Source organism: Euprymna scolopes, chromosome 43 (assembly GCF_053919585.1).
Source record: "Euprymna scolopes isolate OS-2025 chromosome 43, ASM5391958v1, whole genome shotgun sequence".
In the NCBI taxonomy this organism is placed as follows: Eukaryota; Metazoa; Mollusca; class Cephalopoda; order Sepiida; family Sepiolidae; genus Euprymna; species Euprymna scolopes.
This window is the reverse complement of record NC_136524.1, coordinates 37,955,211-37,981,032: the sequence shown is the minus strand read 5'-3', so window position 1 is coordinate 37,981,032 and position 25,822 is coordinate 37,955,211. Positions and strand designations below refer to the sequence as shown.

Sequence of the window (25,822 nt, the reverse complement as noted above, 5' to 3'; positions counted from 1 at the left end):
TCCCACTCCCATCCCAAAATCTCTCTCTCTCTAATGGCAACGTTGATTCTTCTTCTTCAGTGCAACAAGAGAACGGAAGCTTGGCAACGGCATTCTCCTGGAACTTATGTCAGGTAGGCATGCAAAGAATGTTAGCCTGCCAGACTGTTGATCACATATGAAACAAATTCTAACATTTTAATCGCATTCTTAGGGATCTCAGTAATTCTATAGTGTTAGCACATATCGTATTTTATAATTTTTTTTTTTCTTTCTAATTTTTCAATGTAAAAAAAAAAATATTTGTTCATCTCTTGTTTTAATCATTAATCTCATGTCAACTATAACCCCCCCCCCCGGTTATTTTTTTATGATAGACAATAAAATGAAAAAGTTATATAAAAAAAATAAATAAATAAAATAAATGTTAAAGGCAAGATAAGTTACTCTTCTACTGGCAGAAACCCACCCAATAAACATGACGGTAACATTTATTAGGGAAGTCTGCTAGTATTTTGTTTAATTTTCTATTTTTGAGCGATTATCCAGACTTCAAATCAAAGACATAACCCTCGCACGTCTGACATTTTTTTTCATGTTCTTGCGTAATACTCAACACAACTTTTTTTTAACTGAATAAACGCTTTAAAATAAGTTAAAATACTGAAAACTTCTTCGGCTAGATAGAAGAGAAACTTATTTTGCCTTTGATAAATATTTATTTGTTATATTTGCTTTTTGACCACTTTTTCATTTTTTTGTCTATAGTAAAACATACCTGAAAATCTTTTTCTTTCTAAATTTATTATGCCTCTTTAGGCATATCTTATTGTTCTTAATGCTCACATATCCACTTTAAACAATCTTTAATCCATTCCTCCTTGGGCTTTTTATTCTCCGCACCAAAATCAACAGAGTCTAAGACATTTCTGAAATGGCCTTTTCCCTGTTGATTACGATATGATGCTGGTCCTGTGCAGTCCATCCCTCCCAGGCTTTACCTTTTCTCTTTAATAAAAGGTTAATTTATTGCTAATCGCTTGAGGTGCCCCTACTGGGGAATGCTGACAGAGCTGTTCAGGCATTTATTTGCAGATCAGAGTGCTCCTCCTTGGGGGCGCTGGCTCTTCAACCCTACATTCCAACCCTTGCATCACATTTCTCACTGTAAAAGAGAGATAAATACCCATCAACTTTAAATAACAACAACAAAAAAAGAAGTCCTTCATTTCTTAACCTTTTAGCTAGGAGCAAAGTGTAGTATCTGCTTTGATGCTGGATTCAGTCCTTTCTGTTTCCGGTCAGTGAACGAAAAGTCCTTCTAGATGGAGATAATTTTTTATATTCATTCCAATTCAGAGTGCCTGGATTTTTCCCATATTAAAAACCGACCTTATGTCTAATTCTGCCCACGTGAGGAGTCAGGTAAATAAGAAGAACGGAAAATTATGTTTGGGAATTTTTAACATGAAGAATAATAATTTACCTCATTTGAATCATTCAAACTATTGAGTCTCATACTGACTGTTATTCTCGCAACGTTTCAGTCGATTTAACCTTTGCTTTTCCTTCAGGCATATCTTGTTGAACTCTGGAATATTTACGTTAAACTCAAAAATCTATACATAATATTCAATGAAATCTTATTTAATTTACAAGGAGTAGCTTGCTCTTATTCTGTCAGCTATGACCCAGTAAAAGTCTTGATACATATGCAGAATATGGAATGAACCATGCCATTTTTAAGATAGGATTTTCAAGTTAAATTCAAGTTTTACTATATCTTTTGTTTATTAACTTGTTAAACTTGTTAGGTGGAAGTACAGAATAGTTACAAAACGCCCTTCCCTCCCCATGTCAAGAATAGCTTTCTAAATAATATTTTAGCACAGTCCGTATTCTGCAGGAGTACCAAAGTCTTTCATTCATACTTGTATTCCTAGTATTGTTCGCATGAAGGATTGAATCTTTAACTTCCAGAAGAAATTTAATAATTATACGTAGCACTTTTATCCGCCGCACTATAGGTCCCCGAGATTGAGAACTTGTGAGAATAACATCCAATAGTAGGACAGTAGTCTGAATAAACCAAATAATTCAACAAAAAATCTCACAAAATATCATATTATGAATATATGGAGCAAAGCCTTTTAAATATTTTATTAGACAGACCCTCCAACAAATCTTCTTGTAAATTCAGTTCATAGAAGGCAATACAATGTAGGCATGTAACGGATCAACACAAAGTGAAAAAATTAAGACATATAACGGTGAGAGGAGAATAAAATTAAAACTCCAATAAAATGCAAATAAAATTATAAACACACGGAAAAAAATAAATGAACAAAATAAAATTTTAAAAATAGAATACTAACACTTACCCTACATTCTTAAGTTTAAAGAATAACAATAGATTTTAAAATAAAATTTAACAAAATTAATTCCAGGACCATTTTCAATTATCACAAAACTGCTCACAATTACAACAAACCCCATATACCTTTTGCACTAAAGTCAAACACATATCTGAAGAAGGGTTTTTTCCCCGAAATATCATACAATATAAAACCTCAATCTGACCACATTGATGCAAAAAAAAAAAAAATAATAAATAAAAATAAAAACACAATGTTAAAAATATTTTTTTTAAAAATAGTACATATATATACTGTTTTAATAAAAGGTGAATCTGTATAACTTGATATATTTTAATTTGTTTCAGTTTGTGTGTGATCCGTTACATCTCGGCATTGTCTGGTCTTCTATTAATTATCTGTATATATTTAATGCAGATAAAATATCGCCATGAATGAATACTTCACATGAACAAAAAAAAAAAAAAAGGAGAGCACATGGTGACGAGAAGAATGAAAATAACATTTTATGATTTTAGATCATTTTTACATTAAAAAAAAGTATGCACAAAGATTTTTTTTTTATTATTATTAAATTTTCACCCCAAACAAGGCACATTGCCACTTTGGTGTAGGGGGCTACTACCAGGGGTAACAACAACTGGGGTACTATGTAGGGATTTGGGCAGCAAGATGTCGGTTCACGTTAGATATTAAAGTTGTTTATGGCTGTTCCAAGGCAATGTTTATTTTGAAGCATAACATAAAATATAACATTTTTTTTTTAAACATCAGATTTTAAAACAAAATAAAAAATTAATTCTCGGTCATTTCAATCACCGCAAAACTACTCCAACTCACAACAACCCCTGTATGCACACCTGAACTAAAGTCGAAGAGATATCTGAAGAAGTGAGATTTTTCCGAAATATGATATGGAACTTCCATTATATCACACTGATGCAAGTAAGAACACAGTACAATGTTAAAAGTATTTAAAAATACATATATATTGGAAAAAATTATTATAAAATGTGAAACTGCATAGCTTGTTCCAATATTATGTTTGAATTTGTTTCAGTTTGTAGCAATCAATTACACCTCTGCATTGTATTGCCTTCTATAAATTACTTTTATATATACACACTATATAATGCTTCAAGCAAACTACATTAATCTCTTCTTATAAATTCATTCGGTTTTCTTTACTATTTTTTTATGACTTCATTCAGTTTATTCTTACAATGACTTAGATTAAAATTACCTCCCTACTTTCTCCTTCTCACAGAAGAGACATTGTGTGTCTATCTCTGCTTTATCGTTTACTTTTATGGTAGGTGCTCGACTGAGCTCCAATCTATGGGCCCCTGAAAAACGTGTGTAACAAATACTCATCTAGCTACAGCAACTGTCAACAACTTGCCGCACTCTCTATCAGTGCCTAAATCTAAACGAAAATTTCATGAGCAGAGTTTCTCTCCTAGAACAATTCACCTGTGCAACATAATACTCAGGGATCTGCTTCCCAGCTGACTGCAAGATTCTAGTTTTCAAGTCTAATGTAAATAAGTTCCAGATGAGCCGTCCTCTTATATAATTAAGCCCTACCCAAGTTCCACCGTTACTGATCATGCTCCACCATTTACCTAACATTTATTAACCCTTATTCTAAAATGGCTTCTGGGCTTTCATAAGTGGTAACCCCCTCAAACAAAACGAATTAAAAAAAAAAAAAAAAAAAAAAAATCAATAACTAACAGCTGTTGTGAGAACTAGAACTGATCTGTAATGATGATAAAAAAAAAATCAGCATCAGTTCCTGTTGAAGATAAACGACTATCATCTTTAGAGGTTGTTAACAGCTCTGTTTACAGAGACAAAACGGGCATTCCTTTTTGCAACCGAAGATCTAATAAAATATGTATTAAATTCTAAGGTAGGCCTTGTTGTGTTTGTCTTATTTTGACGCTGTCATGGAGCGAAAAGCATGTGAGATAAAATAATATCTTGCCAAACTTGTTTCCCAAAATTCGTACTAGAATTATTCGCAAGAACCCGTAGCGCAGTGGATAAAGTACTTGGTAATTCATTTCTAAGTCACACTTTTCTGACGGTTGAAAGTTCAATTCTCAGTGCAGGCGACATTTAGAAAATACAATTGTGAATTACTTAGAACTTCTACCCAGTCATGGCTGATGGGACGAGAGCATGCTACTCCTGTGGACTAAATAAAGAGTCTCATTCGGAATTCTGTGCCAATCCCAATTTCAACAAGATTTACTCAAAAAAGATCGGGGGGGGGGGTACATCAACTGATACGTTGTGAGAATTAAAAGCAAGATGAGTAGAAGAGTAGTCTGACTGATCCAAATAATACAAAGAATCAAATTGTCAGGTAGATTTAGTTTTTCAAATCTTTCTTGAGAACTTACAGTTTAATAAAAGAGAAAGAGAAAAGAGTTAAAATTGAATTTTATGTAAGAAAGAAAGGATACAAGAACAATATAGTGGATGTGTAATGCAATTAAAAGACAGGTTTAAATTCGATAAGCTTTGAGTAAAGTTAAATCTGGTCGATATAGAAAGATTCGTGCAAACTTTGACGGTTTGGTAACGTTAAAAGAATGGATAAAAGTTCTTGGTTTAGTAGATGTGGAACAATTCGGGTAGCTGGGTCAATTAGCAAGGGGAAAGCCAAAGGAACCATGCAATAAAACAATAATGGACTTGAGAGAAAAAGGGATAAACAAGGACTTCGCTCGAGATAGGTTAGTTTGGAAGTCAATTTTTGAAAGTTGTCCACCACATGCCAGCATGTAAACTACAAAAAGACTGAAAATTGTGAAATTACAGCTTGCATGACTAAAAATATGGACTTAAACAGTATTAGGTTTTGCAGGTTAGGTTTGAAATGTGTTCTTGTATAATTTAATTAAGATTTTTACATTAAAATCAGATGAACATATTTTTAGTTCAGTGAATAGGTTTATGCTTCCTCGGAGAGCTCATTATAAAAAAAAAAAAATCATAAATATACTTCCCATATCCCATCATGTCTTACCCTCACAACAATCTGTAAGTTCCTATGTCCTATAGGCCAAAAAATAGTTAGCAGACAGATAACCAGACGTGTTTATCCTTTACAGTTCTTTACATCATTTAGAACTTATCCAGAATAATAACTGTGTTATTGTCAGAATTTTCTAGCAAGTTTATGTAAAAGGCCAATAGGTATGGAAACATTGAGCTAATGAAATTACAGCAGCCTAAAAAAAAAAAACATTTATTTGCTATCATTGGTTTATTATATTAAAAACTAAATATTTTTAATTTGAGTAAAAACAAATGAAGCATGCATGGTCCCCGTGAGTGTACAGTGAACGAGGCATAAAAAAAATGACCAAGTTCAGCATTTGCACCCCCCCCACACACACACACACCATTTAGCCCCACAAGTATCCAGGTGACGTCAAATCCTGGTGAAAATGAACAAACTGTGCAGTTTTAGGCCTTAACATATGTAAATTTGAGTTCTGCACCATGCAAAAAAAGAAATGATTAAATCCATCATTTAGTCCCAAATCCATCATTTAGTCCAAAAGTCACCCACATTTAGTCCCAAAAGTCCCCAAGGCCTTAACATATTTAAATTTGAGTTCAGCACGATGCAAAACTGCTAAATAGAAAATTTTAGACAAATATGGTAAAATAATCCCCAAAATAGAGCGTTTTTATTAGCCCTAAAAGACCCTCTGGGGCACACCCAAGAGTTATCGCAAAGTATAGACAAACAAAATTATATAGAAATCAGTTATTTACAACTTTTCAGAAAGTTTTATAAAAATCCAAGGCATGAACTTTTTATAATAAGCACAAGTGTCAATTTTAGCCATTTTAACCTGAAATGCACCCCTAGTGGGGCAACCAGTTTTCCCGGAAAATCCATTGTTACATTTTACTCATCTCATTCCAAGGTGTAGTTATTGAGAAAAGTGCGGAAAGACAAATGGACGAACAAACAAGGGCGAATTTACATGGGGCAAAAAACAAAAAGAAAAAAATTAAAAAAAAAAAAAATCATAAACAAGTAAAAATAGCAAAAAGGTCCAAAGAATTTTCTTTCTTCGTCACAAGAAAAATAATATTTTCACTAATTTAATTAATTTTTCATTGAATTATCTTTGTAACAACAGAAATAATTTTTCTATTGAAAAAATTGGGTAGCATTTGCATGAAAAAAAAAAAAAAAAAAAAAAAAAAAAGTCACAAAACCTTCATTTGGCACCTGCCAATGTTTTACATAAACTGCTTGGAAAATTCTGACAATAGCACGGTCCTTATTCTGCAATAGTACCCATCCTTCTCTAACTCCCACCACTTCTATCATCTAACTTATTCAGCCCTCCCACCCACCATCCAAAAACATTATATACATGTAAAGTGTATTCGGTGACAAGTAGACACCAACATAGGTAGCATTTTAGTAACATATAGATTGCTATTTGTCTGCACTATATAGCGCAATGCCTACTTTCTAATATCCACTGTTATATGGATAAAGCAGCAATTCTTTCCCCTTTGTCAAAAACTTCACTCATGAAATGTGAGGATTAAAGGATAAAATAAGGGAAGTGAGTTATGAGGCTGCCAAAAGTATTGGCACATTATATCAATATGCTGATAAGGCGTGAACAGCTTTGCCAGAAAAATCAATAATGGTGTAAATACCATAAAAACAATCCAATTACTCTTCGGATTTTTTTTTGCGGGGGGGGGGGGGGGGGGGTTAAATAATCATGCCCCAATTTTTTTCTTTCTTTTTAAAGTTAACGAGTTCTTATTCTTCTGATGAGTCAGGGCAGAAAATGTTCAAAAATTGACATAATAATTAGATGATTGTTTCTGCTCTATGAAACAGGTGCCGTTAATAATTGAACATTTTAACATGCTGAAAGAAATAAACGATAAGATGAACAGCATCTTGGAATATAAACCTTTTGTCATTTATATATATATATATATATATATATAAGCAGGCTCCTTCAGTCTTGGACAGACAGGAAGGGTTGCTTGCGCGTGAAATTTTTGTGGCAGGAGGTGCGCAATCTCCAATCACACCTTGCCTGAGACGACATTGTTAAATACCAGTGGCAAGTGAAGTACAGGACGACTGGAAACAAATGCCGAGATAAGCAGAGAGCACACACAGCGCCTAGAATTCTCAAATGGTCACCCATCTGGTACTAACCAGGCTCAATGTTGCTTAACTTCGGTGATCTGACGAGAACCGGTGTGTCAACGCGATTATGCCGTATATATATATATATATAGTAAGTTATAAAATGTATATGGCGATGAAGCTACACTGAATATTCCGCGTTTCATCCACTTTAGGACTCTTCAGGCTTATGCGAGTAAATACTTCAAGTTTACGCATAAATTTATACTTTCGTATATTAATTTTATGTGAGTAAATGAAGTAGTTATATATATGCATATATATATATATAATCTTCAAAATCCACAGGGAGACATGCACTTCCGATTGTCGTTAAGACATGCATCTAGAAGGAAATTTGTTATGTAAAACCTGAGATCTAATGTCAGCTCTGTTCATGATATTCAATTGCACCGAATGAGATTAGCAGTCGTTCTAAAAACTGTGAATGGTTCTACACAAGCCCTCACAATTATAAGCAATTCATTTGTGTACATTTTTGACAACTTAATAGTTGTGTGAGCCTCATACATCGAAATAGACAGGTAAATTCATTTTTATATATGTACATACTAGCAAGCCACTTAGCGGTGCCCAGTTGTAAAATACAATTAAATATGATATTTTAATTCATACAGATTTCATATTTATTATTATAGAGCCAAGAGTCTATTGATTATTATATTGTACCCAATATACAGTAATGATTTCAAAAGTTAAAAATATATGACTTGGGTGCCATCAGCTAGAATCGAAACTAAAATATTTAGCGCTCCAGATGGATATCAAACTTCAAACATTAACCGACTTTAACGCATGCATATATATTTGCGCATGCGTAGAGGAGCACTTTAAGTTGGCTTACGGCTATCGATTTCACATTTGTGAAAGTTTTACCCCTTAGCAGCTATTTTTATTTAAACAGATTTCATATTTATTCTGCACAAATGGATCAGAGGAGATTGCAAATTGCATTATCATGATGACTCAATTTATGCATTCATGATCTGAAAGTTTCATCTCTGTTGCAAATAATGACGGTGTGAGACTCTAAGAAACCAGCCTCTATCATGGATGTGCGTCAGAAGCAGAGATACATCATTGAATTTCTGCCAAAAGTGTAGTAAAAATGGTTTTGACTATGTAGAAAAATAAATTCTGGAGCACAAATAAAGGTAATTCGTTTTAATGATATTAATTGCATCTTTGTAGCTCTTTAACTGTATTAGTTAAAAAAAAAAAATGGCGCTTTACTTTTGAAATAACCCTTGTGTGTGTGTGTGTGTGTGTGTGTGTGTTGTTAAATACATAATTTAACATTGATTGAATTATGTTTTTATAAAGCTTAAGTAAAAGGATTTCACAATCAGAATACATTGTGATGTCATAATACACTCTCTCTATTTCCCTTCTCTTAATTATTTAAATCATTATCTTTTATCCTTTATTTAAAAAAAAAAATTATGAAAATCGCTCCAGACAAGGCATGAAGCTGCTTGATGTAAAGAGCTAATAAAAAAAATACTATTTCAAGATTAAAAACTAGCCAACCATATGTATTAGATATGTGGATTCCAACCCAGAAAACAGCAATTCTTCCCTTTTTATGAGAAACATCATTCATGGAATATGAGGAGTAAATGACAAAAACAAGGGAAGTGAGAATCATGAGGTTGTTAAAAGTAAATCCAAGGTTCACTTTCTACTTTCCTTATTCACACTTCATTCCAGCATCTAAAACCATTTATGCACATGTGAAGAGCGCATGGTGACATGCGAAACAAAAGTATTCACAGAGTTTTAATAAATATATAAGATTAGTTCATTAATATATAAACTACGCAGTACAAAAATACTTTCCCCACATGGCTTATCAAAGCCACACTCTAGGCAAATTGTACCGTCTTCCTCCAGAGGAGGAGGTTTCATGGGAATATCAAATTAACAAGCAGTACCCAGATGCATGTATATCCCGGTCAAGGGAAATGACACCGTTAGGTAAAGGCTGGAACGATAAAAGTGTCGCCCCCTAAAAAAAACAAAAAAAACACTACAGCTTTATTTTAAAATTTTTATTGAAAAAAAACAAATCAATTCCAGTAACTAGATTATGTAGTATGGCTAACATCTATTCAATGTAGCCGCCTTCAGCCTCAATCACTACCTCTATAGGGGTCCGGAACTAGGAGCATGCCTTTCCCACAACCGCCAGCGGGAGCTCGGCAAATAGCAGCAATCAGATTGGATTTAGTATTGTGGGAGGTCATGTTGGTGATGTTCTCGACATATGAAAAAACAAAGTAATCCAGCGGATTCAGGTTGGGAGAGGAGTGGTCCCAGTAAGAGAAGGGTGCAAAATCATAGCATTCCTTCTGAAGCCAAACCTTGCTCTCTTTGACTTATGAGCCAGTGCCGAGTTCTGCTGCCACACCCTAAGTCTGCCAGTGGCCACATGATTGCACTCTTCAACAAATCCAGATACTTTTTGCTGCTGACTTTCAAGCCGACTTCGAAGATGTAACGTGGCATAATGAGGCCCTTACTTGAAAACACACCTAAGACTATAACCATGGCCGGAAACTTTGTTTTCATCATTCTGGGCATGTCCCTGTTATTCGTGGCAATCCAGCTATGCATTCTGAGGGTGTTGGCAATGGTCCTATTGTCATAACTTGGATCGGTAGAAAGTATGAGTTGTACAGCGGCACATCTCCGATCTTGCTCATTGAACATTGTGTCACTTTTAGACATGATAGAATGCTCCTATTGCTCTTGGGATTTGTACACAACTGGCCAACTAGTAGATTGTAACAAAAAAAAAAAAAAAAAAAAAAAAAAAGAAAATAGGTCTTCATCAAATGGAAATGGAATCATTTTGTCTTTTCTAGGGCAAAAATTTTATCATTCCACCCTGTATTTTGCAGTTCTTGCAGGGACGTGCCAACATTAACCCTAACCCAACATCCCCTAATATACAATGCCTAGCACTACCAAGGTTTAACATTTCTTAATTTTGGTAATCTAACGAGAACCAGTGTGCCAATGTGATTATGAACCATAACTCTTGACTTTGGCCTATAAATTCTAATTCTGGTCAGAAATTAGTTTGTACAACTGCATTCTAAAATCAGCACACCACTTCTTAATTGTTGTTTTCAACGGAGCAGAGTCTATGGATCATAAATAAGTTTTCATTATAATACCTTTACCTTTTTTAAAGAACGTTTTTCACTCTAATCGTCTAAATTACAATTGTTTCAAAACAATTATGTCTTCTTTTCAGAACGCTGAATACAAGATGGGGGGGGGGGAAAGAAAATTTGCACAATTTTCTTATTTCAATTCAAGCTAGACCGAAAAGCTGCTGAAACAGCTCAGGATATCAATGGAGGAGCCGGCCCAAGATCCATTACTGAACACACAGCACAATGGTGGTTTAAGAAATTCTGTGGCGGCAACGAGAGTATTGAAGATGATAATCGTAATGGTCGGCCATCGGATGTTAACAACAATCAATTAAGAGTCTTAGTCATAGCCAATCCACACAACTGTTAGACGACTTACTTCTGAAGTAAATGTAATGTATACAATGATTTCCAACCACTTGAGTGATTAAAAGGTTTGAAAAACACTTAAGTTATCATCACTCTGCTTGAATAGTATTTTTTGCCATCAGAAATCGACGCTTTGTTATCAAGTGAAAGTTAGTTTTCTTTTTTTATTATCGTTTTGAAAATTTATAGTTGTAGTGTTACTGAAATAACTATTAATCTGATTGAGCTAAAAAATTATAAAGATTTTTTTATTCATAATTCCATCTGTATGCCAGGCCTGAGGATTATTGGGTGATGTGTTAGGTACAGTTAATTGATAGAAGTTGTGCAGTTAAAAATATACTCCCTCCTCCCATGGTTTATGTTTAAAAAATAATCATAATACTTGACTTTGATCTATAAACTTTAATTCTGGACAGAAATTATCCTATATTTCTCAATTTAAAAGCTTTAAAATCACTTTCTAATGTTTAAACTGTTTGCCTACACCCAATATAAAATATACAGATAAAAAAAACAATCGTTGGCAAGATGTTCTTAAAAGCTTTGAACTGTTGTCTTGAATGCAATTAAAGTTTATAAGCTACAGTAAAGTATTATGTTGACTCTTTTTGTCTTCTTGTTTTGTTTTTGTTTTGTTTTTCTAAACCAGAGAAATACAGTGAAACTTGCTTACATCTTTGAAAAGATTATTATGTAAGTTTACCTGCAGAATGTTATATAATTTTTTTCATAAAATGATTGAAACCATTTTGTTTCCGAGATTCTCATTAAGACAACTTATTTTTAGATGAAGACATTGTTTTTTCTCCCCTCTCTTAATTTTGTTGGTGGTATTAACCCCAACGAGTCAGCTACTCATGGAAAAAAAAAAAATAGGTATACATTCAATGTTGTTGACTGCTGCTTTAAAGCCTGAATCGATGTGGCTGGCGTGTGTCGTGCAAATTTTGAATAGAGAAACCTAGTCACATTTTTGAAAACATTATTTCATAAGTTTAATTTGAAAATTTAGAAACCCAAATAATGTTATATATTTTATTTTAATTATGTGATTAAAATCTTTTTTTTTTTTTAATTTCATTTTTCTGAGACTTTCATTGTAAAATAAAAACTTAAGACTTAAAAAAACAAAAAAAGCACCAAGTTTCCTTTCATGAATAAGTTGTCTTAAAAATAAAAGTCCCAGAAAAAAAAATCGATTTTGATCGCTCACTAAAACATCATCTATATATTAATACGATAGCGTATGTGTTATTTTGTGTCACGCTTATATCTTTTTGTTTCAGAGTGACTGTCGTTTTATTATGACCTTCAATTTCTTGTAATAAATAATTTTACTAAGAATTCTTCATAAGTTTTGGTTTTGATTTCGATTATATCTGAAGGAACTCAAGTTATATATATTTGTTTTCATCAGTTTGGATTTTGGTTTCAATTCAAGCTGATGCACCCAAGTCATATGGATATATTTTTCAGTTTTGAAATCCCAACTTTATAATATATAAGAATCGATAGAAAATTGACTCCATAATAATAATATATACGAAATCTGCACAAATTAAAATATATTAAAGCAAATTTTACATCCGGGCTATACCGTGCGTCCCTGCTAGCTTAAATAAATACTTTTGCAGTTTTAATAAAAGATCTACAATAATATCAGAGTGTCTCCATTAACGCTGAAACCCCACAGAATGCCAACATCAGTATATTACATAACAAAGTGTCCGTTGTGGAATTTCCACAGGTCCCGCTAGTATAGCATTATTTGGTTTTCTAAATTTTTCAAATTAAAGAACTACATGAGTTTTTGACTTCATTGAAGCAATAAAATGTCTTTTTAATGTTTGGAAATAAGCAAATTTACAATTAACTAGGAGAACCCTGTCAAATTTCAACAGTTGCTTATTTTATTATACTATCTTTTTTGTTATTTTAAAAATACTTATCATATTTGAACATTTATTTTATATGAATTGGACGATTCTTAGAAATTATCTCCCAAACTAACCTATCTCGGACCAGGTCTTTATTTATCCTTCTTTCTTACAAATACAGTCTTATCACTTTCTTCACATATTTCTTTGGTCTTTCCATGCTAACTGACCCGGCTACATCGTTGGGCTTACATTTACAAACTGAATTTTTTTTTTTCATCCATTTTTTTAGCATAGCCAATCTTCCTATGGAATCTTTCTCTGAGGTCATCCATCAGATGTAAAAAAAAAAAAAAAAAAAAAAAAAAAACTTTCTTTTTATAAAAAAAATTGAGTTCCTTTCCTGAATTTAAAAACTTTTTTTTTTTTTAAATCCATTTCCTCCCCTTCCCTGGATTCAAAAAGGCAAAGTGCTAATGACTCCACCCCCAAATAGATATTTTGATAAGAAATTTTCATTTTTTTTGTTTGTTTTTAAAATATCTATTTACACCATCACTATTCGATGCTAAAGAAACTGAGCGGCTTAGCTTTGAAGGAAGTCTAGAAATTCAAAAGGAAACACTGGTTTCACTTGAGTGAAATCACTCCCTCATTTAAAGTGCTCTGAATCATTTTCTTATTGAAACCTTATTCTCATTTATAAAAAGAAAAAATGGTATGGAATATCAGGCATCATGTGACCATCCGTGTCGTTGAATCAGTAGAAGCAAAAGCTATCTTTTCTCTGTAATCTCCAAAAATACCGTTAGGGCTTACAACATGGCCGCCAGAAGAGTCACGTGATCCGGTTGATCCAAAACATGAATCATGGTTCAATTGCGTTCCGTCGACCACGACCACTTGTTTGTTCTGAATAAAATACTTTTTATAAACACTGTTTTAACTAAAAACAACCTAAGATTGTTTCTCAAAGTTTGCCTATTTTTATAACAACATTATATCAACAAAAAATTAAATACAAACAAATTGTGATTGTTTGTCAAAGTTTGCCTTCAAGGCTGCGTTTTCCATTTGCACGATTCATGTTTTGGATCAACCGGATCACGTGACTCTTCTGGCGGCCATGTTGTAAGCCCTAACGGTATTTTTGGAGATTACCCTTTTCTCATAGATTTTCAGGAAAAAGTCTTCAGTTTTCATTTCTTATCAGATGTATAAACGTATTTGTTTATTTTCACTAAAATATTTTAACAGACTTTGGAAATGTTAAGTAGAATGAGCCCTGGAGTAAATGTGGTATTATGGTGATTGATGATTCTAGTGAAGAGTAGGACAGACATTTTCTAGTAATGGTGACAAAGGATGACCAACGGCACCCATTTTCACACTTTTTAATGGCCTTGTGTCTAATTTGTTCAAATTTAAAAAATGTAAATCTTTACATATTTTGTGCAAATAAATATTTCAAACGTACAGGTCCACTGCAAGGTCATTCTTAAAAATCATTTTAACCCATAATCTTCCATCTCCACCCTCAGCATCAACTCAGACATGTTGTACATCATGAAACACTGGAACTGAACTTAGTCTTTGCGAGGAAGGCCAAACATTAATTTTGTAATCTATCTGAAAAATATCTCCATCGCTATCAAGAGAAAACATTCAACCTTTCACCCAGGAAATCCCAGAGTGAAGTTGAGCCCTCTTTAGGGAATTAAGAAAAAGCAGTCAACCTAAATGCAATATTCCAACTTCCTGTCATCGAATACTCTCTAACTGTTTACTGTTTATGTCTACTGATTTGGCATTTACAGATATTTAATTTTGATCACTTCTTGTGTTAAGTGCTGGTAATGTGAAGGTAAGATATCAGGCTACAAAGTCAAGGGTGACTTTGTGATTCGGTTAGAATCTTCTAACTGACGGTAATTATCATGTCCTACACTGAAGAGAACATGTTACAGTATTTTTTATACATAATGGTGTATGGTTCCTTTCAGTTGGAAGAATCTATTTATAAACGATGCTGCTAGGAACTGACGAATCAAATTAATTCACGTTCTGCTACCAACCAATCAGAAACCAGAATTGCTCTATAAAAATTAAACCATTTTCTTTAGCAGCCTTGCATAGGTTTTCCTTGTGTCAACACGCACGGGAAGAACCTTTTGCTCTGTGGCTACAAAATTATAAAGTCAGGAACCTGAACAAAACAACTGTCTACTGAGAACCAGTCATCTACAGGATTTGTATAGAACATCTAACCATCGGAAACTGTTCTGAAACAAAACATGGCTTCCAACTCAAGAGTTCAAGTTCGAAACACGTGTCTGTAGATATAAAATAATTGTTTATTTTAAAATATTATCATTTTATAGAGGGTGTTTTTTTTTGTTTTGTTTTTTTTAGAGGCGGCGAACTTTAAATTAAAATAAATCATAAAAAAAATATTTTTATTATATAAATATATGGTTTATTCCAGAGATTAATTTTTGACATTTATAATTTAAATACAATTTTAGGACTATGACCCCATGGCACATGCATATATGGCATAATCTAGAGGCCTTATTTTCAAACTATGCATTAAATTAGGCTGTATTTTGACAATAATGCATTGAATGTTGTCTTTCAAGTGGTCTATTGTATCTGGGTTATCAGCATAGACATGGGACTTTACATATTCCCAAAGAAAATAATCTAATGGGGTTAAATCCCATGAACGAGGTGGCTAAAATTTCATTTTGAAAAATTATTCATACATCAAATGTTTCAAAATGCTTTTTTAAATAAATTTGCACAATTTGCAAACGCTGTTCAGGTTTTAGTCTCTTCACTTTGGTTTGGCAATTCATCATAAACTCAAAATAACCGATAGTTGCCAAATTTGCAATTAAAGAAAATAGAGTTGTCGACTTAACATTTGCCACCTATATAAAAAAAAAAAAAAAAAAACATCAAAAACACCCTATATATCTCAATCACATATTTAAACATTTCAGTTTCCTATTGAATGAAGAAATAATAATTACATATCTTCTTAAACAGATAAATATTTTTGGATCGTTTTTATTCACAGGGAGTTTGTTCATTACAAAAAAACAAAGCTTTATCATTTTATTATTGGAATCCTTTGAGATGAGTAATTTGTATATTTATTAATTTATTTGTGAACTGTTATCCTCATCTTCATAGTTGCTGTTTCATGACATTTCGGCCAACTATTCCTCAGGCCTTCGTCATATACATACAGTTAAAAGACTCAGCATTCCTATCCCGTCGCGGTTAACCACTTGACAGAGTTCAGAGGAATAGTTGGATGAAACGCTGTGAAACAACAAATATGAAGATGAGGCTAACAGTCCACAAATCTATATATCTATAAAAGTGAAAATGTGCATAGATTTCTCTACACAATAACTCTCAATTTTCAGTCTACAGACTCGAGATTTGACATAATGGGTAGTGAGATTTGGGAAAATATTTTTGATCGGTTTTTGGACAGAAATTAGTTGTTAAGGGGTCGAAGTTCAACGATGTGACCTTTGAGAACTCTAGAAAACTCCTCCGCCAATTTTGGGTCTAAACACTTGAAATTTTAGATATAGGTTCTTTGGACATGGATCAAACTTTATAATTTGATTTGAGCTCAAAACAATGCTAAAGGGTCAAAATTAGGGTCAAGTTAAAAAAAAAAAAAATGACCTCTGCCAAATTACTCAGCCAATTTTTGGTGTAAATATTTGATATTTTACATCAAGTGTATTCAGATATAGTGCAAGCTTTTTAATCGTTTTTTGGCCGAAAATTTAAGCTGTCAAGGGGTCAAAGTTCAAAAGATTTTACATTTGCGATCTCTAGCAAACTATTAAGCCAATTTTGGGTCTAAACATTTGAAATTATGCATAAAGGGTATTTAGACATGCAGCAATCTTTTTAATCAGTTTTTGGGCAAATGTTTCACTGCCAAGAGTTCAAGGTTGAAAGAGTTGACCTTTGCAGATTCTACCAACCTCCTCCACCAATTTTGGGTCTAAACACCTGAAATTTTAGATGTAGGTTACCTTGACATCGGTAAAACATTTTAATTTGATTTGAGCCCAAAACAATAAATGTTAAGGGGTCAAAATTGGGGTCAAAGTTAAAAAAACCTCTGTGGTCCTCACCAACTTTTCTCTATAGTAGTTAAGAAAGCCTCTTATATAGAAAGGCATTACTGTACATATGCACATAAAGTTATGAACAGTACATAGAGCCGGAGCAAAGCCAAGCTGAACTGCTGATAAATAAATAAATAAAACTGCAAACATTTGTACCTCCCCGACGTAACTACCTCCGACAAACCCGACAAGCTACTAAGTCTCATCCCTTTACAGTAGAGATCCCTAGGTGCAAGAAAGCCTTTTACTCCAATAGTTTCTTCCCCAGAACTGCGGGTCTTTGGAACTCCCTTCCGGGATTCTGCTTTCCCAACTGCACTGATATGCAGAAGTTCAAGTGTAATGTTAACAAACATCTTTCTACTCATCTCCCTTCATAATGACCCTGCTAATTAAGTCCCTGATAGTAGCCCACTGCTTCAAAGTGGCACTGTGCCTTGTTTGGGGTGAAAACTGAATAAAAAAATAAATAAAAGTTTATCACTTTTAATGCCAACGTCTCAAGATTTTAAACTTGTTTTGTCCCTAATAACCTTGTTTTACCCAAATCAAAATATTGTTCCTTTTCATGCTAATGTTTTAACATTTGGAATTCACGTTATCCCCCCCCCCACCCCAAGACAGAATGTTACGCACCCTTCCCCCCTTATTATATTCTCCCTTGTTTATGCTGTGCTTTTTGTTATTAATATTCTTATTAATTATGTAGATTTAGAATGAGACTAAGCTTCTGCTCGGCTTTGCCCGAAACATGACGTCATTGCTCAGGTTTGCTTGTAATATGATGTAAGATGCTGAGCAACGAGCAGACGACTTTCAGATAAATATTGAAAGAAAAAAAAAAAAAAAAAAAAACTAGAGACTAACAGCACTATGAATTTATCAATGTTAGACAAACAACTGCAGACACCCGAAGTACCTAATTAATTAATCAATCAATTAAAAATTTATTAATAAATCATATATTTTTATACAATATTTTGTGTTACTCTTGGTCTGATAGCATGTTGTGTTTATTGATATTTTCTATGGGAAAGAGATTGCAAGGAGGAGAACAAGAGAATTTGATAGTATAGTCACGTTGAATGATTAGCTCGGAGTTTTGGGGTTTGTAGATATAGAGTAGTTGAGGTAACAGGGTCAGTTCACGGTGAAGAAAAACACGAGGAACTGATAAAAAAATAAAGCTGAGGGACAGAAGGATAAATAAAGACTTTGCCAGCGATAGGTCGCTTTGATAATTAATTTCTTAAAGTTATCCAATGCATGCAAACATGTAAAAATGAACATTAAACTGAATATGCTGATGCTGAATACATCTTCCACTCAATCAGAACCATGAAGATATAGCAGAATTTCCTGTATATTAAAAAAACAAAAATCTGTATGATGTACATACCCATAACAAAATGAAAATATGAAAAACCACGTAAACTGATCAAGTAGTTTTATTTTCATAAAGAAACCCATTTTAAAGTGATTAGTAGGAATTCGTAGGCATTACAATATAAATCTTGTAAGTTGGAATTATTGAGTTACATACCTTTATTTTTTCTATATTGTTCTCTGCTCTGGTTAATCATATAGTGATTTTCTTATTTAAAAATAAAACTACTTGATCAATTTATGTGATTTTTGGAATATGATATTTTCGTTTCGGCACAGGTACGTACATTACAGATTTTTTTCTTTATTATTTAATATACGGGAAGTCTGGACAATAACCATATAGCTTACTAGTCTATAAATATTTAAAAATACCAATAAATTAAAACAAACACTTCTATCAAAGTTCAACATTAAATGACCCTCAAAGTGTTGATATGCCATAAAACAAAAGCAACCAAACCAATCATTGATAATTGTATTGGTTTGATGTCCATTCTGTACTAATTAACATTTTTTTCAGATTTGCACACGCAAGAGGAAACATAAAACAATAATTAGTCTGAAATTAAACACTATAAAATATTTAATTCAGACCGATGAAGTATTTATCCCCTACGGTGAGAAAATGTGACACAAGGGTCGGAAAGTGAGATTGAAGTGCCAGCACTCCAAAGGGGGAGCACTCTGACCTGCAAAAAATGCCTGGGCAATCTCATTGTTATACACCGGTATGAGCATCTCCTGCAATTAGCAATAAAAATAACTCCTTCTCAAAGAGAGAAGACAAAGGTTGCGAGGGTGGGCCTCCTAGAACTACACAGGATAAGTAACATATCACAACCAACAGGGAAAAGGCAATTTCAAAAATGGCTTACACTCTGTTGATTTGGGTACCGACATAATAATGAGACACCCCAAAATATACATCGTCATCCATTAATTTCCCTTATCATTGCTTTTTTCCACCGATGAGCTTTGATCAGATGCTTAATAGAAAATTAGGCGCTTCTGCAGAATTGGGACGAGATTTTTGGAAATCGTAAAACTAAATTTCACGTGAAAACAATGGTATCTATGTATTCCTTATATTTTTAAAATGATTATATCCAAAAATTAGGAAAATTGATCAGTTAGAAAATTTTTTATGAAAGAAAATAAAAATAGAATTTGATGAAAACAATCATAAAACACAGGAGTTCAACAGGGAGGTATTTTTCCGTTTGAATTAAACAAAAATGGCGGCAATTTTCACCTGCTAACACGATAAAAGTTGTTTTTTTAATAATTCAGTAATATTCAGGTAATTTCGACTGCATAATTTGGAAGCTAACATTGTAACTTCTTAGAATTGACAAAAAAATCAGTTGAAACGATTGTATTTTTATCTGAAAACTACATTTTTCAACTACAAAATCTCGTCCCAATAATGTAGAAGCACCAAAAATTGTTTATTTCCAAGGGGAATTCCCCCCCCCCATCAAAGAACACTCGCAAGAAAAAAAAAACACTTTGTTCTTTTTTTATTTTTGAGAGAGAGAAAGAAAGAGAAAGAGAGAGAGAGGTTAATGTAGTTGGCTTGAAGCATTGTCTAGCGTGTATATAAAGGTAGTTTATAGAGTGCAACACAATGCAATGGTGTAACACATCGACAAAAACTGAATCAAATTAAAACCTATAACAGTGGAATGAGATATGCAGATTGACCCGTTTATGTATTTTTTATATATATGCTTTTAACATTGAACTGTATTGCGTGAAGTGTGATCTCATGCAAGTTTTTTATGATATTTCGAGAAAATTACTCTTCGTCAAAACGAAGTCAAACACATCTGAGGGGGAAGTAATTCTCCTGAAATAAAAATTTCCATCTGAACACACTGTAAGAACACAATACAATGTTAAAAGTGTGTATATATATATATATATATATATATATATATATATATATATATACACACATACACACACACATATATATATATATATTGTATTAATAAAAGGTGAATCTGCATAGTTTATTTCAGCGTTATGCTTTGGTTTGTGTAGATCTGCTACATCTCTGCATCGTATTACCTTCTATAAATTATTTGTATGTAATCTAAAACATATTTAACTAGTAGGTCACCTTGTATTATGTTTTTCTAAACAGTAATATCTTTTAATTAAAAAAAAAATACTCTAGGGGAGACCGAAACCAAAACCTAAAGACAGTGAGTCCAGTACTATAACCATTAGACCAACCTGACATGATCTTTACAATGTATTTTTTAAAACCTACTTATTATTAACATAAGAAAGTTGTCATATTTCCCAACCATGCATGCGCAATCATGAAACAGTTGACAAACAGAAAAAAAAAATCTGATGACCACCAAGTTTCAATTTTTCAGTTTTAACTCATTAGCAGCCCTTTTTGCTGGATGAAAACCGATTAAAAAAGTTTCCAACGTGGGTGGACACCCTATATACCAAATTTCAAATTGGTAGATCGAAAATTCGTTGAGTATATAGGTTGAGAAGTGTTCTCACACACATTCTCATAGGTATATAGACTAGTGCAGATGAGATAGTAAAAAAAATGTAATTAGGCTGATGAGCAGACGACAATAGACCAGAGAACATCTATAAATATAAAAGCAAAAATGTATGTATGTATGTGTGTTCGCTTTTTCTGTGTGTCTACAAAAGGCTTCTTTCAGAGAAGTGGTCGCTCGCTTCACAACTTTTTAAAACTTCTTATATCACATATAAATCATAATATCTCACAGTTAACAACGAAGTTCGCCTGTCTATTTAATTTGGTCGATTTCAGGAAGATAAATATTCAATATTTGTCGCTCACCGCATGTGGGTTAGTCTTTTTCTTATAACATCTTGGGGGCGAGGAAAAAAAGCGTTCAGCAGTAAATGAAATTCCGCAGTCAACCAACCTCATTAACTCATTAAAACGAGCACCTGCTAAATCCAAGTAATTAAATAATTTCAAACGTGTTTCTGTAAGCATGTCGCGGTGGGGCAATGGTTGACGTCGCACTTTTTTTTTTCGCACTTTAATTTACAACTTTGCCTCAACGGTTTGGGTTCGATCCTCATACTTATTTTTTTTTTTAAACCCCCACACACCTCCAAACACCCGGGCAACGATGGGTACCCCTCGCTAGTTCATACATAAATAGTAAATTTTGTTGACCCCAACCCCCACTCTTTTTCTTCATACTCTCTTTCTCTCTCCAAGACATGATGCTAGTCTCAGTCTCTTCTATAAATACTATTATAATAAATGTTCTTCAGAACTGCCTGATCTATTCCCTGCTTCTTTTGTTCCAGCTCCTTTTACTCATTCGTCTAGTGGTCTTCACCAATTCACTGTTTTGGTACCTCATTATTACGAAGTACTAAACAGCTTTCTACTCCAATAGCGTCTTTTAAAAAATCACAGGCTTATGGAACTCTCTTCCTATTGATGTTCCCAGGGAATGCCAACAGGTATCTTTTCCCATCCAGTATACCCTTTTTGAAGAGCTGAATTTTTACCTGCCCCCCCCCCAATAAAACTAATTCTATGCAAGTAAATATGGAACCCTCAATCTTTGCACTCTCCTCATATTATTACATAGTAATTTCATACAAATTTGGAATACTTTAGTTTTTAAAGAAAGTGTTAAGAGCCTCACCCGTTAATGAATTCTTTATTCTTTAGAAAAAAATTTTTTTATTAACTGTTTAGTTATTTTGTATCTAATAAATATTGTTTAAATCTCATGCAAATCAGAGATGTTTGAAATTTTCTAAATTCGGTGGAGATGAGGGAGGTGGGGTTCTTCATGATATCTCCTCCTCCTCCATCATACACCTCCAAAAACTCAGATGATCTTGAAATTTTCAGAATCTTTTTTCATAATTTATAATACTTATGGTTCTTCGTCCAAATAGAATGTACATAAAACTGATTATTTTTTTTAAATCATTAGGCATACGTAAACAGAGTAAATATGATATTGTGGTGACTATTGAAGTAAAAGAGATGATCACTTTTTAGGGCAAGAGGGGGTGAACTGTATTTTTCTCGCATTAAAAACTGGTCTTGTATTTAATTTTGCTCTAAGGAGGTAAGTAAATAGAGACCAATCTATTGCGAATAAGAGAAAGATCTATCATTCTGTAAAGTCATGTAAATTAACAACGTAATTTTAATTAGTTGCTGTCTCACATAACTTAATCACGTCAACACACCAGTTCTCATTTGATCAACAAAGTTAAGCAAAGTTGAGTGTGATCAGTACCACAAGGGTGAACACTTGGGAATACCAGGTGATGTATGTAGGAGGACATCATTATTTTCCAATGACACTTCCTTCTTTGGATGGAGCTGATTCATCCCACCCGGTTCAGTTCAAATATTTAAATCTAAAGGTTCACTTATATCTCCACTCTGTCTTCCAAACCAATATACAAGCCATTAATAAGATTTACCAAGAAACCAGCTGAATAGAAATATGTCATTGATTCTGCTGGGAGATTAACCACTATATCATTGATTCTGCTGGGAGATCAACCAATATGGCATTGATTCTGCTGGGAGATCAACCAATATGGCATTGATTCTGCTGGGAGATCAGCCAATATGGCATTGATTCTGCTGGGAGATCAACCAACATGGCATTGATTCTGCTGGGAGATCTATCAATATGGCATTGATTCTGCTGGGAGATCAACCAACATGGCATTGATTCTGCTAGGAGATCAACTAATATGGCATTGATTCTGCTGGGAGATCAACCAATATGGCATTGATTCTGCTGGGAGATCAACCAACATGGCATTGATTCTGCTGGGAGATCAACCAACATGGCATTGATTCTGCTGGGAGATCAACCAACATGGCATTGATTCTGCTGGGAGATCAACCAATATGGCATTGATTCTGCTGGGAGATCAACCAACATGGCATTGATTCTGCTGGGAGATCAACCAATATGGCATTGATTCTGCTGGGAGATCAACCAATATGGCATTGATTCTGCTGGGAGATCAACCAATATGGCATTGATTCTGCTAGGAGATCAACCAATATGGCATTGATTCTGCTGGGAGATCAACCAACATGGCATTGATTCTGCTGGGAGATCAACCAACATGGCATTGATTCTACTGGGAGATCAACCAATATGGCATTGATTCTGCTAGGAGATCAACCAATATGGCATTGATTCTGTTAGGAGATCAACCAACATGGCATTGATTCTGCTGGGAAATCAACCAACATGGCATTGATTCTGCAAGGAGATCAACCAATATGTCATTAATTCTGCTAGGAGATTCTGCGAGATCAACCATTGAAAACTGATGCCTGGACACTAACAATGTTTACAGTAAGTTAAAAGGGTTTGTACAAATTTTAAATGTTCATTTTCAACGATTTTCAAAGTTTTTCAAGGTCTTCTCTTGACAAAATTCAAATTTTCAAAACAAAATTTGGGGTTTGTTTTACAATCTACAGCAATTTGAAAAAGTGGTAAAATTTCAAATATACAACAAATAAATGTTATCTTAGCCAATAGAAGTTACTTTGCAACCTATCTGCAAAACTAGTTTTAAATGCTTTTTATTTCATCTCAAATATTAACTCTTTATGGCTTTTAAATTTCCAACCAAATTCTCTACCATCTTGTGCATGTTTTTTCAGCCCGTCCAACCTCATTTTAGGTTATCACTTTTTTTATTTTTAAGGAGGGGTTGGGGGTCCGCCATTGAAGAGTACTGTCTGGGGGAAAAAAAACATTTTTTTTAGAGAGGGGGGGGGCATTTCTATTTATGGCGACCCGCACTGTTCCCCCCCCCCTCAAAAAAAAAAAAAAAAAAAAGAATTAAATTATAAATGAAAGCAAAAATAGAGGAAATTTATTTTGATTTTATTTTTAATATTCCAAACACAAATTTTACCAGACATGAAGGATACAATTTTCAAGATATTTTCCTTATTTTCAAGGATTTTTTAAGGTAATAATAAAAATAAGGCCTTTTCAAAGCAAACGTCAAAATTTAAGGACTTTTTCAAGTCTGTGCAAACTCTGGTTAACAGCCGTGAATTAAAACAACAAAGAAAATATGCAGCAAATATCTTTTACCAATTAGCATCATAATATTTGGATTAACAGGCATTGTGTATGCATTTCACAGCTTCGTCTGAGGTCATCAAATCTAAACCTGTCTTTAAGACTTTAAGACTCGTACTACATTACCCACTATATCATTTTCATATTTCTCTCTATGCAACACATATCATCAACTCTCACTGATAGAACGCAATACAATTTTTATTTTTACTGATTTGCACAGTTTTAAAGTTCAGAAACAATTTTAAGGATTTCTTTTGTATGTTTTTTTTTTTTTTAAATTTTCAACATAAGATTTCACTGATACCTGTTTTTCGAATACACTTAGAATCTAGCATGACAAACCAAACGGTGTCGTTGGTATTTAATTCCTTGAAAAATGGATTTTAAAAAATAACTTACCTTACCGTTTACTCGCTTCAAACTTGGGCTAGTCATATCATAAACCTTTTTTTTTTAAATCACTATCTTTGAAGCCTCAAATTAGCGACCATCTCCAAACAAAATCAACTGCCATTTTTTTTTTTTTTTTTTTTTTTTTTTTACTCATGTTTGATCAAGTAAAAGTGGTGATAACATCTTCACAGATAATAAACCTTACAGTTAGTTTTCAATCTTTACAACTATGCAGGTCGGTAAAAAATAAAAAATAAAATAAAATTATATTGCATTTGAGAAAAGTTACTTGTATATTTTGTTTTATTTCTTGGCTGTTAACTGAACTGCATAAATGTCCCTCCCTCTCCCGTCTGTATATACTTCATGAATTTGTGGAAGGTTTACTAGTACACATTTTTCTGCTATGTTTTTGTACATTTTATTTATTTTTATTTTATTTATTTTATTTTTTATTTATTTATTATTTTTTTTTATTTTATTTATTTTTTTTTTTTGCTTAGAACAAAAGGATGAAAGAAGCTAAGGTAATCGACATTGCTTTGTCCAATGTCAAAAATGGGAACAATCGCAAACAGGTCAGCTGGAATTTGGAAGACAAAAACTTTGGAATAGGTGGGCGGGTAGAAAAAATAAAATGATCATGCTTATTTTTCTACCTGCTTTATGTTGTCACAAAAAATCTCAGTCAGGTGTGTCTCCTTTTGGTGACAGCAGCAGCAGTGGCAGTGACGGCTGATGTGTAATCGTTTTATATCGCCTATGAACACAGC

The 25,822-nt window shown here is 33.3% G+C and overlaps 1 protein-coding gene and 1 pseudogene across 7 annotated transcripts in view; both read right to left on the bottom strand.

The window, feature by feature from the left end:
• The window catches only part of LOC145268296 (uncharacterized), a 447,971-nt gene that overhangs the window by 324,999 nt on the left and 97,150 nt on the right, over positions 1 to 25,822 (bottom strand). Inside the window, exon 3 of one of the 7 annotated variants that reach the window (XM_080123717.1) lies at positions 25,709 to 25,809. The exons of the other annotated variants lie outside the window; for them this stretch is intronic. The gene's annotated coding sequence lies outside the window, so the exon portion shown is untranslated. The remainder of the gene's footprint in view (positions 1 to 25,708; positions 25,810 to 25,822) is intronic. 7 annotated transcript variants of the gene reach the window in all.
• On the bottom strand, positions 7,534 to 7,650 carry LOC145268546 (5S ribosomal RNA; annotated as a pseudogene).